Genomic DNA, 16,929 nt, shown 5'->3' on the forward strand with positions numbered 1-16,929 from the left:
CAAGTGACCCATTTATAATCTGGGCTACATTACAAAGCCATTATTTATTTACTTTTATTGCAGTTTAGATGAAGCTTTACAGAGCAAACAAGTTTCTCATGAAACAATTAATACACATACTGTTTTGTGACATTGGCTGCCAACCCCATGACATGTCAGTACTCTCCCCCTCTTGAACTTGGGTTACCCATTACCAGCTTTCCTGTCCCCTCCTGCCTTCTCATCCTTGCCCGTGGGCTGGTGTGCCCCTTTAGTCTCGTTTTGTTTTATAGGCCTGTCTAATCTTTGGCTGAAGGGTGAACCTCAGGAGTGACTTCAGTACTGAGTTATAGGGGTGTCCAGGGGCCATACTCTCGGGGTTTCTCCAGTCTCTGTCACCTATTTCATTTTCTTTGTTGATAACATTTGTGACTTTAACTGACATTCTTAAGTCTCTAGTTCTCATTTCATCCACCACAGACAATATCCCTCATTTTCTACTTTGTAAAATGTGGTATTGCTGACATATTCCCTTCTTCAGTGCCTTACTTCCCCGACAGGGTGAGTTTTTAAAAGAGTTGAGACTATATGTGGGCTTCTTCTGACTAGCTTATGTTTTGCCTCTCAGCTAAGCAGTATACGTTTCACTTTAACTGTAAATATATCAGGCGATCAAGACACAAGCAGTCACGTCAAATGCTGAAGAACCAGAAAACATAAGCAAAGCCTGTGGGACAGTAAGTCTTTGCCACCTTGGGTAATCACAGGGGCAGGGACAAATTCAGAGTCGGGTTGACCTTATTAGGGAAGCTGCAAATGAGAAAGAACCATGGGGCTGTTGAAGTGGAAGGGAGCTCTTTCATTTTATAGATGAGAAAGCTGGAGTTCAAAGCAATACATTGATTTCATCCAAATCATGTAACCAAAATGTTTGGTAAGCACTGAGCTGGGGCTAGACCCCATGTCTAAAGGTCAGTTGTAATAAACCCAACCCCACCTCTCCTCTCCCCGCCAGCAGGCACAGCTCTTGTTTATCAAGTTTAGCTGGTAAGTTTATCATGCAATTGTCCTTCAAAATATAACCACAGTGTGGCCACTTTTTATGGCCTTTCCAGCTACACCCTGGTCCAGTCCACTATCATTGTCTTGAAGGGGATTATTATAATAGCTCAACAGCTTCCTAAGTGATCTCCTTGCTTTCACTCTGCTCCCTACGGTATATTCTCAATGCAGGTGATCCATCTACATTGTGTATCAGAGTCTGTTACTCTTCTCCTCAAAGTTCTGCAGTGACGTCTCTTTTCACTCCGAGCACAAACCCAGAGTCTATTCAGTACCCTACAAGACCCTGATTTGTTCTCTCGTTTCCACTCCATCCTCAGTTCCTATAACCAAACCAAACCTGTTGCTTCTGAGTCCATTCTGACTCATAGTGACCCTGTAGAACAGAGTAGAATGGTCCCATAGGGCTTCCAAGGAGCGGCTGGTGGATTTGAACTGCCAACTTTTGGTTAGTAGCTGAGATTTTACCCACTGCGCTGCCAGGGCTCAGGGGGACAGACATAAGTGGGTCTCAAGTGGAAATGCTGGCTCTAATTCCATTGAGGGGAATGCCAGTTTTCTTATGCGAATTCAGAGCATTTTAAAATTATTCAATAACAAGGAGAACAATAGCAACGACAGCGAAAGTAGAAGGTGAAAAACAGTCGGGACAGGGGTTGGAGTTTTCTAGGTGGTTGTGGCATATTCACCGAACAAATGGTGCTAGATAATATTTGCCTTCCGTTGGTGTCCGTTGCTTTTCTTTTTCTGTTTCCCCAGAAGCAAACTTGATACAAAGATTCAAGCTCAGTCCGTTCGAAGGGGATCCCTGGAAACACTGTGAGGGCAGCGAGGAAGGGAGGTACAAGGGGGAAAGCCAACAATGGTGCGTTATGAAGCATGAAGGAGCCCTGGTGGCTACTAACCCAAAGGTTGGGGGTTTGAACCCACACAGCTGCTCCAAGGAAGAGAGACATGGTGACCTACTTCCCTAAAGATTAAAGCCCAGAAAACCCTATGGGGCAGTTCTACTCTGTCACATGGGGTCGCTGTGAGTAGAAAATCGACTGGACAGCACCTCACAAAACAACAAAACAAGCTGGAGTCCCTGGGTGATGCAAATGTTTAAAGTGCTTGGCTGCTAACCTAGTCCACCCAGAAGCACCTAGGAAGAAAGGCCTGGCGATCTACTTGCAAAAAATCAGTCACTGACAACCCTACGGGGCACAGTTCTACTCTGACACACATGGGATCGCCATGAGTTGGAGCTGACTTCATGACAACTGGTTATGAAGCTACCATGGGGACGTCTGGGGCTTCACACCCTCCCCCCTGAACTATGGGAGATAGTGTAGAACATTCCCCTGAGTTACCTCGTCAGAGGGGCAAGGGGAATGGGGACTTCATCCACCAACTTGGCTAATCACTGGCTAAGCGCTGCACCAGAGTGGGGTGGCGTCAACTCTCAGACACTTCTGGTTTTCCTTGAGGGTGCGCCTGGTAGGCTCTGGCAGACAGAGAAGCCCTCAGGCAAAACATCCAGGAGTTTGGGGGACAGGGTGCAGGGGCGTGGTGAGTGCCCAGGGGATGTGGGGCGGGGGACGGGTGCCACCTGGCTGTCAGAGTCTGCTCTGTGGAAGGAGGAGAGGCATTGGGCCCTGGAAGCCAATCCTGTGTTTATCTGATTACAAGTTGGGGAATGGGGGAGTGGAATTCCTAATCTGCATCATCATTTCTTACATAATCTCTTTTGGGTTTTCAGACATGAAAGTATTGTAAAAGTTTCCCAGGATAGAAGGTAGTGAAGAGTAAGGAGAAAGGAGACAGAACATAGAGAACACAGGAATGACTATAAGTGGGAGGGAATTGCTTTGTTCAATTGTTTAGGACAGTGCTTTCCAAAATGATTAAATCCACGGCAAATAAGTAGGCATTACAATACAATGCCTCGGTCAGCATTTTCACCCCGTGGCACTCACGTGACCATGTTATAATATTTATCTGACATACACATTCACTGCATATGTGGTAAAGACAACCAACATATACACATATAGACACGTACACCCGTTAATTTTTCCCTTTCTCTCTACCAAGATAAGCACTAGCTTCACTTCTCTGCCTTCTGCTTCTTCAGTTAAAAAATTGATCATGGAAGGTATAAGAAGTCTGCGTGTCTCAATGCACCAAGGGTTTTCTGTGCTGTAACAAGAAGTTACAACAAACTGTTTGGGAAACAGAAAACTAAAAATTACAACTCCAATCTGTACTGCAAAGGAGAGATCTGTGGTGTGATAAGAGCAAACATTAGCAAAAATGAACCTAGCCAGGGAGATTAGGCAAGACTCCCCCCAAGGAAGTGAAGATTGAGCTAAGGTTAGAAGGAAGACAGCTAGGCAAAATGGGAGGCGCCGACCTCCAGGAGGAGAGAGCACTCCAAGCAAAGGCTATATTATAATAGTTACCTAGTTTACCTGGTGGTGCATTGGTTAGAGCTACAGCGGCTAACCAAAAGGTTGGCAGTTGGAATCCACTAGCCACTCCTTGGAAATCCTATGGGGCAGTTCTACTCTGTCCTACAGGGTCGCTATGAGTCGGAATCTACTCAATGGCGATGTGTGTGTGTGTGTGTGTTTTTAACCTGCATTCGCTTCCTATGTGATAAAGATAGCAGACTACAGTCTACACATATATAGGCACATTCCTAGTTAGGAGGTGAAGTTGCAATATCAAAGTGAGATAGGATGACAGAATGAGAGTGGAAAATCTAGAAAACTTTCTTTCTAAATATCTTGAGAATATTTAGAAAGGAAAATAAACATTAAAGGGGAAGTGTGACAGACGCTGTGGCTGTCCTGTACCACTTCCTCAAGCATTGCCCTTTGGCACCCAACTTCACTGTCTGCATCTCTCAGGCTAGAGCTTCAGCAAATCAGCAGCACCAGCGATTCACACCCCGCCCACCCCCAGCCACCTTCAACCGCGGGCCTCCATGGCGGGGTAAATCCCCCAGCTCCCTCAGCCCTCACAGGAGGCACGCGTGGCAGAATGTTTCCCAGAGTGCCCGAGATGAAGCGAGAGCCAGTTGCCCTCAGCAGTAAATTGTTTAATAGCTTTTGCTTTCTTGATTTCCTTCTCTCCCCTTTCAATTCCCTACTCCTTCCCTGGGATCACCTTGCAAATAAACTACAGTAAAACCTGAGAAAGCTGGCAACTGTGGAAGGTGGAAACCTGTTAGAGAAGGAAAACTCAAATATTTTCCACTGAAACAAGTGATAGAAAAGTGGTAAGGCTGCACCTGGCAAAGGCGGAAAACTTGCAAGACCCAGAAAACAAGGCAGTCCTGTCGAGTTCCGGCCCTCACAGCTTTCACCGTACTTGCACTGGGATCCTTGTCTGAGAGTCTCCTTCTGGGAGAAGGGACAAAAAAAGACAGTAGCAGCAAAGATGACTTCCAGGTTTCTATTTGCTGAGATCCAGGTCCCTTTGAAAAACGTTCAAATACAAAAGCCCGTGATTTAGCTAAACACTTTTCTCCTCAATTGTAATGAAGCAAGATTTCATCCAAATGAATGTCATATTGTCCTCACCTTTGAATGAATCAAATTCACAAGACAGGTATCGGAGAATCTTTTCAAAGGAAAGCTTAAGAGTTTTTTTTTTTTTGGATTGTCTGTGCTAGGAAAAGTCTTCCCAGCAGAACAAGTCATGAATCTGAGGGCGGAGTTAACAAAGCTGTGAGGAGAAGCTGGCAAGCTGAGGAGATGAGGAGTTCTTTCCATCCACACAAGCTGTGCCCCTCAATGAAGAGCTCAGGATGAGGCACACAGGGCTCAGGAAATGCTGGGGATGTTAGAACTGAGAAGCCTGAGTTTGTTTTCCTGATTTTTGCAGTGAGAGGCTACAGGATCCCATTTTCACGGCTTCTAGGAACTGCCTTGTTCAGGGGGATTGTCAACACTAGGGAAATGGCATCTTCAGAACATGTTGCCTTGTCCTCACTCAAACGTCCTTCATGTGAAACCAAAGGCGATTTCCATCAAGACACAGGCATTTTTCTATGGGCTGCAAAATTGGCAGTGCTATGTTATGGTTTGCAATAAACAGAGGAAGCAACTGTGCTGGAACATTGTTGCATATATACCCTTCAATTCTTGGAGGGTGGGTGAAAGATTGGAGCCCTGGTGGCCCAGTGGTTAAGAGCTTAGCTACTAACCAAAAAGTCAGCAGTTCAAATCCACCAGCCGCTCCTTGGAAACCCTATGGGGCAGTTCTACTCTGTCCTATAGGGTCGCTGTGAGTCAGAATCAACTCGACAGCAACGGGTTTTTTGGTTTTTAGGGTGAAAGATTGTCCTGACTAGAACATTTAAGTACAATCCCTAAAAGGGTTCTTAAAGAAGAAGAAGTGATGCAAAGGGAAAGAGTAGGCATCTGTCGGCATAGACAAAGCCATTTATTTTCTCCAGTGGGGGATAGAAGGCAGCAGCTGGAAAGGGTGGCGTGTTCATTGCCAGAGCCCAGTAACTCATCCTGGATGGTCAGGATCAGCTTACATGGATCCTACCCTATAGGCTAGGTACCGAAAATAAAACTCAAGGATGGCAGATAATCAGAGAGTTGTGATGTCCCCAGAACACTCCCTCAGGAGTCCTATCTGGCAGCACTTGAGCTGTTTCTGTATTCTAACAGCCTCTGAGTGGAATAAGTGGCCCAATTATAAACAGTTAGATGTGACTGTAAATTTACTGATGTTAGTGATACAGGACATGACTTATTTATACTCCCATCTCTGGCATGTAGATAAGATTGGTTGAATGGTCAAGAGTAAGCTGAAGTGAAATGGAAATTTGTTTTTTAAAATGCCTCAGAGTTTCTGAGGAGTGAGGAAAAAATTCCAGGACTTACCAGACTATTATCCTTTAGTCTGGGATAATTTATTTTTTAAAATCTCTCTTCTTACATAACAGGAACTAGAATTGTTTTGCTCCAAATGCGTCTATGGTTAAAGCAGTGCCTTTTCTAGTTGACATCGTTGATTCCAACTCATGGCGACCCCATGTGTGTCCAAGTATAACTGTGCTAAACCAAAGACCCAAGGGAAAGATTAGTCCAAAGGACTAATGGACCACAACTACCACAGCCTCCACCAGACTGAGTCCAGCACAAGTACATGGTGCCTGGATACCACCACTGACTGCTCTGACAGCGATCACAACAGGGGGCCCTGGACAGAGCTGGAGATAAATGTAGAACAAAATTCTAACTCACACACACACAAAAAGACCAGACTTACTGGTCTGACAGAGACTGGAGAAACCCCGTGAGTATGGCCCCCGGACACCCTTATAGCTCAGTAACGAAGTCACTCCTGACGTCTACACTTCAGCCAGGGATTAGACAAGCCCATAAAATAAAATGAGACTAAATGGGCACACCAGCCCAGGGGCAAGGATGAGAAGGCAAAAGGGGACAAGAAAGTTGCTAATGGGGAACCCAAGGTCAAGAAAGGGAGAGTGTTGACATGTCGTGGGGTTGGCAACCAATGTCACGAAACGACATGTGTATTAATTGTTTAATGAGAAACTAGTTTGCTCTGTAAACCTTCATCTAAAGTACAATTTAAAAAAAATAAGTATAACTGTGCTCCATAGGGTTTTCAATTTTTTTGGGGGAAGTAGCTCGCCAGGCCTTTCTTCCAAGGCACCTCTGGGTGGACTTGAACTGCCAAACTTTCAGTCAGCAGCCAAGTGTGTTAACCATTTGTACCTCCCAGGGACTCCTAAAGGAGTGCTTAAGTGATCTAAAAAGTGTCCTTCGTCCCCAGTGGTGGCCACGTTGGGGAGGGAGAGGTGCAGCCAACAAGGAAAGAATCTCATTCTAGGAATGCGATGATGGTGACCCAAAGAGTCAAGAGACGACCTGGCGGGGAGATGTGTAGTCTGCATTTTCACTATAAAATGCCAAATAACATGACCAGGAGATGAATTATCTTCACACTTCCCTGCATAGTCTGGGTAATACTTACATTTGAAGTCATCAGCAACAAAGCACAGTAAAACCTCTGAGAGAGTCATTGGAAGCCAGTGTTCATGGTCTAACTGCATGTGGAGGATGCAGTGTTATGCGTATTAATGGAAGGGGCATTAAATAAATGGTATTAGGGAACTACAGAGGCAAGAAGTTGTACATTCTGCAAGACTTGAAAGCAGGGATCAAATAGGTATGTGTACACCAATGTTCATTGGAACATTATTCACAATAGCCAAAAGGTGGAAACAACCCTAGTGTCCATCAACAGATGAATGGATAAACAATGCGGTGTATATATATATATATATCCAATAAATATTATTCAGCCATAAAGAGAAATGAGCTCCTAATACATGCTACCACATGGATGAACCTTGAAAGCATTACGCTGAGTGAAACAAGTTAGACATACAAGGCCAAATAGTGTATGATCCCATTTATATGAAATATCTAGACTAGGCAAATCATGGAGACCAAAGTTTATCAATGGTTAACAGTGGAGGTTGGGAGGAAGAAAAGAGGAGTGTCTTAGGCTGGGTTCTCTAGAGAAGCAAACCAGTAAAGGGTATAAATATATAGAGAGACAGATTTATATCAATGAAACAGCTCATGTGATTGTAGAGGCTGGAACGTCCCATGTCTGTGGATAGGATAGAGGCTTCTCCCGATTCACATAGCCACAGGGGCTGGCGAACCCAGGATCCACAGGTTGGAGAGCAGGACTCTGCTCACAGGCTGTGAAGATCAACGAATCCCAGGATCGACAGATAAGCTGCTAGCTCAAGTCCCAAGAACCAGAAGTCAGACAAAGAGGAGGCAGCCGCAGAATCCAGAGAGAGCAAAAAGCCAGAACATCTGCTTATGTTCAGATGCAAGCCACACCCCCAAGGAAACTCCATTTCAACTGATTGGCTATTCACAGCACGTGCAATCATGAGAGTGATCACATATAAACACTGAGAATCATAGCCCAGCCAAGCTGACACACAGTCACATCACAGGGAGTTATTGCTTAAGGGGCTCCGAGTTTCTGTTTAGGGTGATGGAACACATTTGGAAATGGATAGTGGGGATGGTTGTACGACCCGCTGAATGAAATTAATGTCACTGAGATGTACACATGAAAACAGTTGAAGTGGTAAATGTTTTGTTACATATATCTTACCACAATAATTTTTTTTTTAAATGTGTATATTGTTCAGGCTCTGAAGAGCCTTGGCATTGTGGGAGATGTGGAATCAGGCAGGAATGGCACATTTGCCAATACAGAACTGAAACAGATAAACTCCACAAAAGAAAAATTTGCTCAGGGTTGCGCACACTCTACAGGGGTCCCTAGGTTACCCAGGTCATCCAAACTCAAAGTGTCAAAAAATGGATTTCATTATCTTTTCTCTAATACGAAATTTACTTCCTCTTTGGTTACTGAGAGGTATTACTGTTCTTCCATTCACCTGTGTTAAAAACTTAGGAAATATTTTCCAATTCGTTGTCACCCTAATTTTCCTCCCCACCCACTCCCCCACCAAACACACACATTTGTGCATACACAGAAGGCTTGCTGTTTTCTCCTTAGCCTTTCTCTCATTTCCATTCTCGCTTCCACACCTTGGCTCAGGGCATCATTGTTTCTTGCCTGGAAAGAGCCAGCTCAACGGTCATCTGGTCTCCTGAAACTGTTTCGTGCTACCTTCCCGTATTTCTTTTCCATCGTAGTCAAAATGAACTGTTTGTAGCTGGAGGATGAAAACCGTGTCTTATGCCTTAATACCATTGTACCCAGGGTTCCATCTGTATAGAATCAGAATGTCCTTCTCACCTGGTCCCCCACTGTTCCCCTCTAATCATCCATTAAGACTAAATGTCCTCTATAAAGTCTTTCTACAATATCCGGGGTAAAGGAGGCGCTGAATCCTCTTTGTCCCCAATCACTTCAGTAGCTGTAATAGTATTTATCACAAATTACAGTAACTGTTCGCTCATCTGCCTACAGCCCGCAAGGTTAACATCTTGAGGACAAGGAATTTGTCTTGGAGACAGTGACTCATATTGAGAAGAGTACAGTTTCAGAGACAGACTGAGTTCTAATTTTTTTTAAAAATCATTATAAGGATAAAATATTATGTACATAATGTAAGATTTGATGTGGGCAATGTCTTGAGTACAATGCATACACAGTCCATGTTAGATGCTCAGTAGATGGCAGCTATCTTAATCCCTAGCCCAGTGCCTAATATAGTTACTTAATAAAGTAAATGGCTTGTGTCAGACTCTGCTAGACACCCATCCAATATTGACTTTCCCCTTCTTTGCTAACAAAACTTTGTGTTTGTTCAGAGCAATTTGAAAATAGCTCCTAGGTTTCTAACACCCTCTTGTCCAGTTTTGCTTGCAGCGAGGGATAACATTTGCACGTAGGTCTGGCCAGTGGAATATGAGGAGAAGACTACAGGGTGGGGGCTTCAGGGAAAGGTACGTTTTTTTTCTGATAAAAGTGAATAGTCAGCTTGCATGTGTCTTTTGCTTTGTTTTCCCTTCATTCTGCCTGCTCTTTGGATGTGATGGCAGGAGGTAGAGCAGCCGTCTTGTGACTGTGAGAACAAGGATGGTGGAGCAAGAAAAGAGACCTCTTAAATACCAGTCCTGGACTTCTGACATTTGGAATGTTTGTTATGTGAAAAAATAAACCCTTGTTCAAGCTGCCATTTGTGGGTCTCTTTTATGTGTACTCAGTGGTTCTCAAATGGGGCAGGGCAATTTTATTGCTTAGGGCACATTTGCCCAGTATGAAAGACTCATTGTGACGCAAACTGAATTGAACATCTCTATCACCAAACCCTGTCTCTTATGTCTCTTCCCTCTTCTGGTGTGTAGGTAACATGTACAGACTGTTGTCATTCTATGTTTTTTCACTTTCCCTTTTCCTCCGTCTGCACAAAGCCTTCCCTCTCTACCCACAGTGAACTTTTCTGCTCAGAACTTGGTGGCACTTCAAACCATGTTGCCCACACTTACTTATTGTGTTTGCATATTATTATTCTCATATATGGACAGGCTGGACATATAGATACTCCGTACTTGTAAACCAAAGACTACGTCTAAAGCTTTTGTATCCCTGAAGTGAAGGTTTAGCACCAGGTAAGGCAGTGAACAAAGACCAATCGCTAGAAAAGGACATCATGTTTGGTAAAGCAGAGGGCCAACGAAAACAAAAGAAACCCTCAATGAGAAGAATTGATACAGTAGCCACAACAATGGACTCAGACATACCAATCATCATGAAGATGGTGCAGGAGCAGCCAACGTTTTGTTCTGTTGTACCTGGGGCTGCCATGATTCTGAGTGGACTGGATGGCAACCAAGAAGAACAAGGCGAAGTCTTTGCTTGGGGCTTCCTCTCTAGTAATGGATCCGAATTAAAACCAAAGCAGGAGAGTATTACTCTTAAGGAACACATCCACTGTTTCCTGAAATCCTTGCCTCTTTCACCATTTTCACTCTGTGATCTTCCTCGACAGCAAACATGGCTCCTCTAGGTCTTTTTACAGCCTAGAGCATTGCAGGCTCTCAAACTGTACAGAAAATAGTGATACACGCGTCCACAGGGATGAATTCATTTACCTTCACTTAGCCTTAAATGAAAATTACACTTCTGTGCATCCACCATCCTGGGCAGCTGAGATGAAAGCGGCAATAATTCAGTGTTGCAACTCCAGGGATATGACTCCAGTCTAGGATGAAAGGAGAAAATTAACTGCAGGATAAAAAGCTATAATTTAAAAGAAAAACCCTTCTGAACATCAGCAAGAGGGTTAGCAACGTGGGCAATGTAGATAAAAAGTGAACACGTTTACATTTTTATGATGAGATACTTGGAAAGGTTTGCTAGTGTAACGTTTTCTCTCATAGCCAGGGAGTTCTAGAACAGCCACTCACTCCAACCTCGTGCCGATGCAGACTGATGTGGGAAAGGCAACGCGAGCCACGATAAATCAAGTCAGCAATTTCTTCATTTAGCACAAGTATATTGACCAAATCAGACGTTAAAATCCTCTATATGGTACATTAAATATCTTCTATCTTTTAAATGAAAAGGGATACATGGAAATAGAGCCAACAGAGTTGGGATTCTTGTTATAACTTCGTTGGCCATGTGGTCGTGACAGATCACGCTAATCCCTAAACTTGATTTTTTTCACCCTTAGGACGTTTTCTCAAATCCTCATCCCTGACCATTTACATCATAATTACTTTGGGTGTTTGGGGCGCAGATTTCTGGGCCCCTCATAGCCAGAGCTCTTTATCAGATCTTTATGGGTAAGGCCCAACTCATGGCGACCCCATGTGTGTCAGGGTGGCACTGTGATCCACAGGGTTTTCAGTGGCTGATTTTTTGGAAGAAGTAGATCACTAGGCCTTTCTTCTGGGTGGACTCAAACCTCCAACCTTTCAGTAAGCAGCTGAGCATGTTAACCGTTTGCACCACCCAGGGATTGGTGGTTCAGCGGTAGAATTCTCACCTTCTTTGTGGGGGACCCGGTTTGATTCCCAGTGGACTTGTGTTTTGCTAGGAGGCTGAACAGGTGTCAGCATGCTTCCAGACTAAGACAGACTAAGAAGAAAGGCTTTGTGAGCTGCTTTAGAAAACCAGCCACTGAAAACTCTATGGATCACAACGATCTGATCCACAACTGATCATGGAGATGGTACAAGACCGCACAGTATTTTGTTTGGTTGTGCATTGGGTGGCCATGAGTCAGAGGCCAAGTTGATGGCAGCTAACAGCAAACAAGATGACTAAGACCCAAGAGCATGCGTTTATAAACAAGTCCCTCAGGGGATCCTTACAACACATTCGGGTTTGAGAAACACTTCTCCAGGGTGACTACTTCACAGATCTGGAGTACTTTAAAGCTACATAAAATGAGAGAGTGCACCAGGAGGCTCTGATGGACAGAAGAGAAGGGGTGGGAACGGGAAAAGTAGGCAAATAAGAGAAATCGAATTTCCCACAGCATTTCCTTTCAAGCAGAGTACATTTCTTTGTATTAAGCAAACACTCTGAACATCAGATGTTTCACATAGTCATCAGAGGACGCACAGTTCCTCCGTATGCTTGGGGATGCTGAACCTGCTGCAGGGTGACACGTGGGCATGTTGTGTAGAATGTTTTCATGATGTTTGCATCCTCACTCATCCTCTCTTCTACCACCAAGGTGCAGCACAGCTGAGATGAGAGGCAGGAAGCACTGGGAAATGCGGGACCAGAACAACTGCCCATAAATGTCAAGTGGTGCAGCCACTGGGGAAAAGAATCTGGCAGCTCCTCAGAAAGGTAAGCATAAAATTACTGTTAAGAAAACAAAAAACTCCCATTTCTGACTCTTAGCAACCCTATAGGACAGAGTAGAACTGCCCGTAGGCTTCCAAGGAGCGGCTGGTGGATTCAAACTGCCGACCTTGTGGTTAGCAGTCGTAGCTTTTAACCACTGCACCACCAGGGTTCCAAAATTGCCGTGTAACCCAGCAAGTCCACTCCTAAGTACATACCCAAAAGAACTGAAACAGGCCCTCATACAGATACTTGTACACCAATGCTCACTGCAGAATTATTCCCAATAGCTAAAAAGTGGAGACAACCCAAGTGCCCATCAACAGGTGAATGGATAACCACCCAAATGCCCATCAACAGGTGAATGGATAACCACCCTGTGACGGTTAAGATTGTATGTCAACTTGGCTAGACCATTATTCTCCGTGTTTTAGTAGGTGTATAATGTTGTGATCACCCCCATGGTGGAATCTGCTGAGTGGTACTGGTGGAGGCAGGGCCTGTGGCAGCTCACAGCCTCTCAGCCTTCTGCAGGTTACCTTTGCCCTGCTCGCCTTGCCAAGGTTTGTGGCTTGTTCCAGACTCAGCAGCTGCCTCTTGTTGTCTCACCTCCAGTTCATGGGACTTGAGCTAGCAGCTTACCTGTTGATTTCAGAATTTGTCGAACTTCTCAGCCTGCAAGCAAGAGTCTGGTTCCCCGACCTGCTGACCTTGGGTTCGCCAGTCCACGCAGCTGCTTGAATCAGGAGAAACCTGATTGTCTTGTCTGCTGATCTTGGAATTCACTGACCTTCACAGGTCCTTGGGTTCACCAGCTTCTGTGGCTACATGAACTGGGAGAGGCCTCTACCCTGATCTGTGGACTCGGGACATTTTAGCCTCTACAATTCCGTGAGCTATTTCCTTGATATAAATCTCTCTATATATATATTTATAAGCTTTACTGGTTTTGCTTCTCTAGAGAACCCAGCCTAAGACACACCCAATTGCCCATCAACAGGTGAATGGATAACCACCCAAGTGTCCATCAAGAGGTGAATGGATAACCAAATGGGGCATTGTCTTAGTCATCCAGTGCTGCTATAACAGAAATACACAAGTGGATGGCCCTATCAAACAGAAGGTTATTCTGTTACAGTCCAGCAGCCCAGAAGTCTGAATTCAGGGTGCCAGTTCCAGGGAAAGGCCTTCTCTCTCTGTCAGCTCTGTAGGAAAGCCCTTGTCATCAACCCCCCACCCGCACCCCCAAATCCAGGAGCCTCTCAGGGCAGGAACTCCAGATCAAAGGATGCACTCTACTCCCAGAGCTGCTTTCGTGGTGGTATGAGGTCTCCCTGTCTCTCTGCTTGCTTCTCTCTTTTATCTCTCAGGAGAGATTGGCTTTAGATAAACTTTAAGCTTGTAGATTGAATCCTGCATCATTAATACAATTGCCACTAATCTCACCTCACTAACATCATAGAGGTAGGATTTACAACACATAGGAAAATCACATCAGATTACAAAATGGTGGACAATCACACAATACTAGGAATCATGGCCTAGCTAAGTTGACACACATTTTTGGGGAACACAATTCAATCCATGACAGGTATGTACATACAATGGAATATTGTTTGGCCACAAAGAGAAATTAAATTCTGATAACATGCTATGACATGGACGAACCCTGAAAACATTATGCTAAGTGAAATTAGCCAGACACAAAAGAACAAATATTGTGTGATTCCACTGAAATGAAATACGGAGAAGAGGCAAACGCACAGAGATAGAAAGTAGAACAGAGGTTATCAGGAGCTGGGGAGAGGGAGAAATGGAGAGCCATTTGCTTAAGGGGTGCAGAAGTTCCGACTGGGATAATAAAAGAGTTTTGAAAATAGATAGCGGTGATGGCTGCGCACAGTGTGTATGTAATTCACGCCACTGGACTGTACACTTAAAGATGGTTGAAATGGCAAATTTTATGTTATTTATTTTGCCATAATAATAATTCGTAAAAAGATTAAAAAACAGTAACTGCCCATAGGTTTCCTTCTATACACCCACCCGGGGCAACTTCAGTGATGATGAACCGTCAGCATGTGACGGAGTGAAACTCTAAGTGTGCTATGAAATATGCCAAGGTTTTAGAAAGTAGGAGCCCTCGTGGCTCGCTGGTTAAAGTGCTCGGAGGCTAACTGAAAGATTGGTCGTTCGAACCCATCAGTTGCTCCTCAGGAGAAAGCTGTGGCAGTCTGCTTCTGTAAAGATTTACAGTCTTAGAAACCCTATGGGGCAGTTCTGCTCTGTCATACAGGGTCGCTATGAATCAAGATTAACTTGAAGGCAATGGGTTTGTTTTGATTTTTGGTGTTAAAAGTCACAATATTAATATACATTGTAAACAAATCCAACAATACAGACTGATATTAACTACTTTATGTCCTTTCTCTCCGCTGTCCAGAGGAAGACACTGTTCTCGCAAGCTGCGTTTTCTTCCGGACAGTTTCTGTGCACGTACAGCCAGCTTGTACATCTGCTAACGTGACAGGACGGTTTTGGGTGATCTTAGGAGGATGCTCACCCTCCCTCCTTGTGCATATTCTCACGTAGGTGGTAACAGTGGCTTTCAGGACAAGCTGCACTCTTGTCTGCCGTGCTGGTTCCTTTGCTTTAAGCTCCAAGCCCAGCCATTCTTCTGTGATAGCAACCCTGAAGGACAGAGTAGAACTGCCCCATAGGGTTTCCAAGGAGCGGCTGGTGGATTTGAACGGCTGACCTTTCGGTTAGCAGCTGAGCTCTTAACCACTGAGCCACCAGGGCTCCGAGACAGGCAATGGGACTCTGCAAACTACATTCTCCCGACTTCCTTTCCAGCAGCCTTCCAGGTAGTTTCTGCCAGACTAAGACAGACGAAGAAAAAGTCCTGGCGATCTACTGAAAATCAGCCAGTGAAAACCCTGTGGATCACAATGGTCCAATGCCATCGTGCGTGGCGTTACCATGAGTTGGGGGCTGACTCTGTGGCCGCTAGCAACAATAACAACAAATAGAAGCTGAAATAGACAAAGAAGGATCGTCTCCTGGAGCCACGCCCCGAATTCCCACTTCCAGCCTCCAAAACCGTGAGACAATACATTTCTGTTCTTATAAGCCACCCGCTTTATGGTGTTTTAGCATAGCATCGCTCGGAAACAGACACTCTGGGCTTTGAGCCCAAACCCAGTAACAGGGTTCCTCGCCTACTTCCCAGATCCTGCCGGACTGGCCTTCCCCGCGCATTTACCCCATGGGCCCTGAATGACGCTTGCCAGGCCATGCTCAGGACTTTCCCTAGCCTGCTGTGGCCCTTGTGTGCTGCACGACCTCTCATATGCCAATTCCTTGCACAGATCTCTCATATTATTTGCTTTTACACTCCTCTGTGAAAGTGCTGTCAAGTTTCTCTAAGCCAGTTGTATTCCTTCACTTTGAATTCCAAAGATTTCCTAACAATTCAAGCCACACACACGCATACACCTCACTTTCTTTCCCAAAAAGTCCTTGGCAGCCACAGTAGGTGGTTTGCTGGCAGACATGGAGAAAGGAGTGGTAGGGATCATACATGGGAATTAGTTTTTTTTTAAGTAGGAGGTTTAAAAATCAGACCCTTCTCAAGATACAGATCTGGGTTCTCTGGTGATACTGGTAGTTTTCTGGACAAAGCTTCCATGGCCAAGCTCCCTTGTAGCTGCTGCTGGGGTACCCGGATGCTCCTTGTCTCCTCACTGAGTTTTGGAGGCCTGTCAACTTTGGTGCTGGTACTGCAGCCTTAAAAGCCCAGTTGGTGAGGCTGGGTGACAGTGGTCATGGAAGGCAGCAGCTTGACAGAGACTGCCACCCCTAATTCATAATGAAGCCCTGCCCTTTGGGCAGGGGCGCATGATGCGCATCACACACCAGACAGCATTGAGCAACGTAAGCACAGGCTTAATTGTATTTACTTGCTAATCTGTGGTGAGCAATTTCCCTTGCGTTTCACACGTGGCGGGGGACAGATGAAATTATGCACTGCAGATTGGTGGGAAGGCACAACCGGGCCCACGTGTACCCTGCTTACTGGGTAATCCAGGCCTGCCTTTGGGACCAGTGTGACTCCAGGCCCCGATCACCATTGATTTAGCATAGTATTTTACATCAGTTTTTCAATGTATCCAACATTCAATTTCTATGGTAAACAACATGGACTTTGAGTTTTTTCTGTATTACCCATTCACCTAGTGACTTTTGGAACGAGAGCTGGCTTTAGGCAGACCTGCTAAGTACCAGTGTTTTAGTGATTCCTACCTGGCTGTTCATTAGGCTTTTCCTCCTTACCTTTGTGGCAATTCCATTATGTGGCCTTTTGCCTTGATTCTTTGGAAAAAAGCATAAGAGATTTTCCCCCTAAGCCCTGAGGAGTTGCCTTTGCCCTAGTTTTCTACCCCAGAGGGTGTGTTACTCTGTTCAGGTTGATTGACATTTCCTGGGTAAACTGTAAACAACTTGTGGTTTGATACCTTTTGTCTGGTCCTGGGCTGCAGCCTG

Source organism: Trichechus manatus, unplaced genomic scaffold (genome assembly GCF_000243295.1).
Source record: "Trichechus manatus latirostris isolate Lorelei unplaced genomic scaffold, TriManLat1.0 scaffold00004, whole genome shotgun sequence".
NCBI classification, from domain to species: Eukaryota; Metazoa; Chordata; class Mammalia; order Sirenia; family Trichechidae; genus Trichechus; species Trichechus manatus.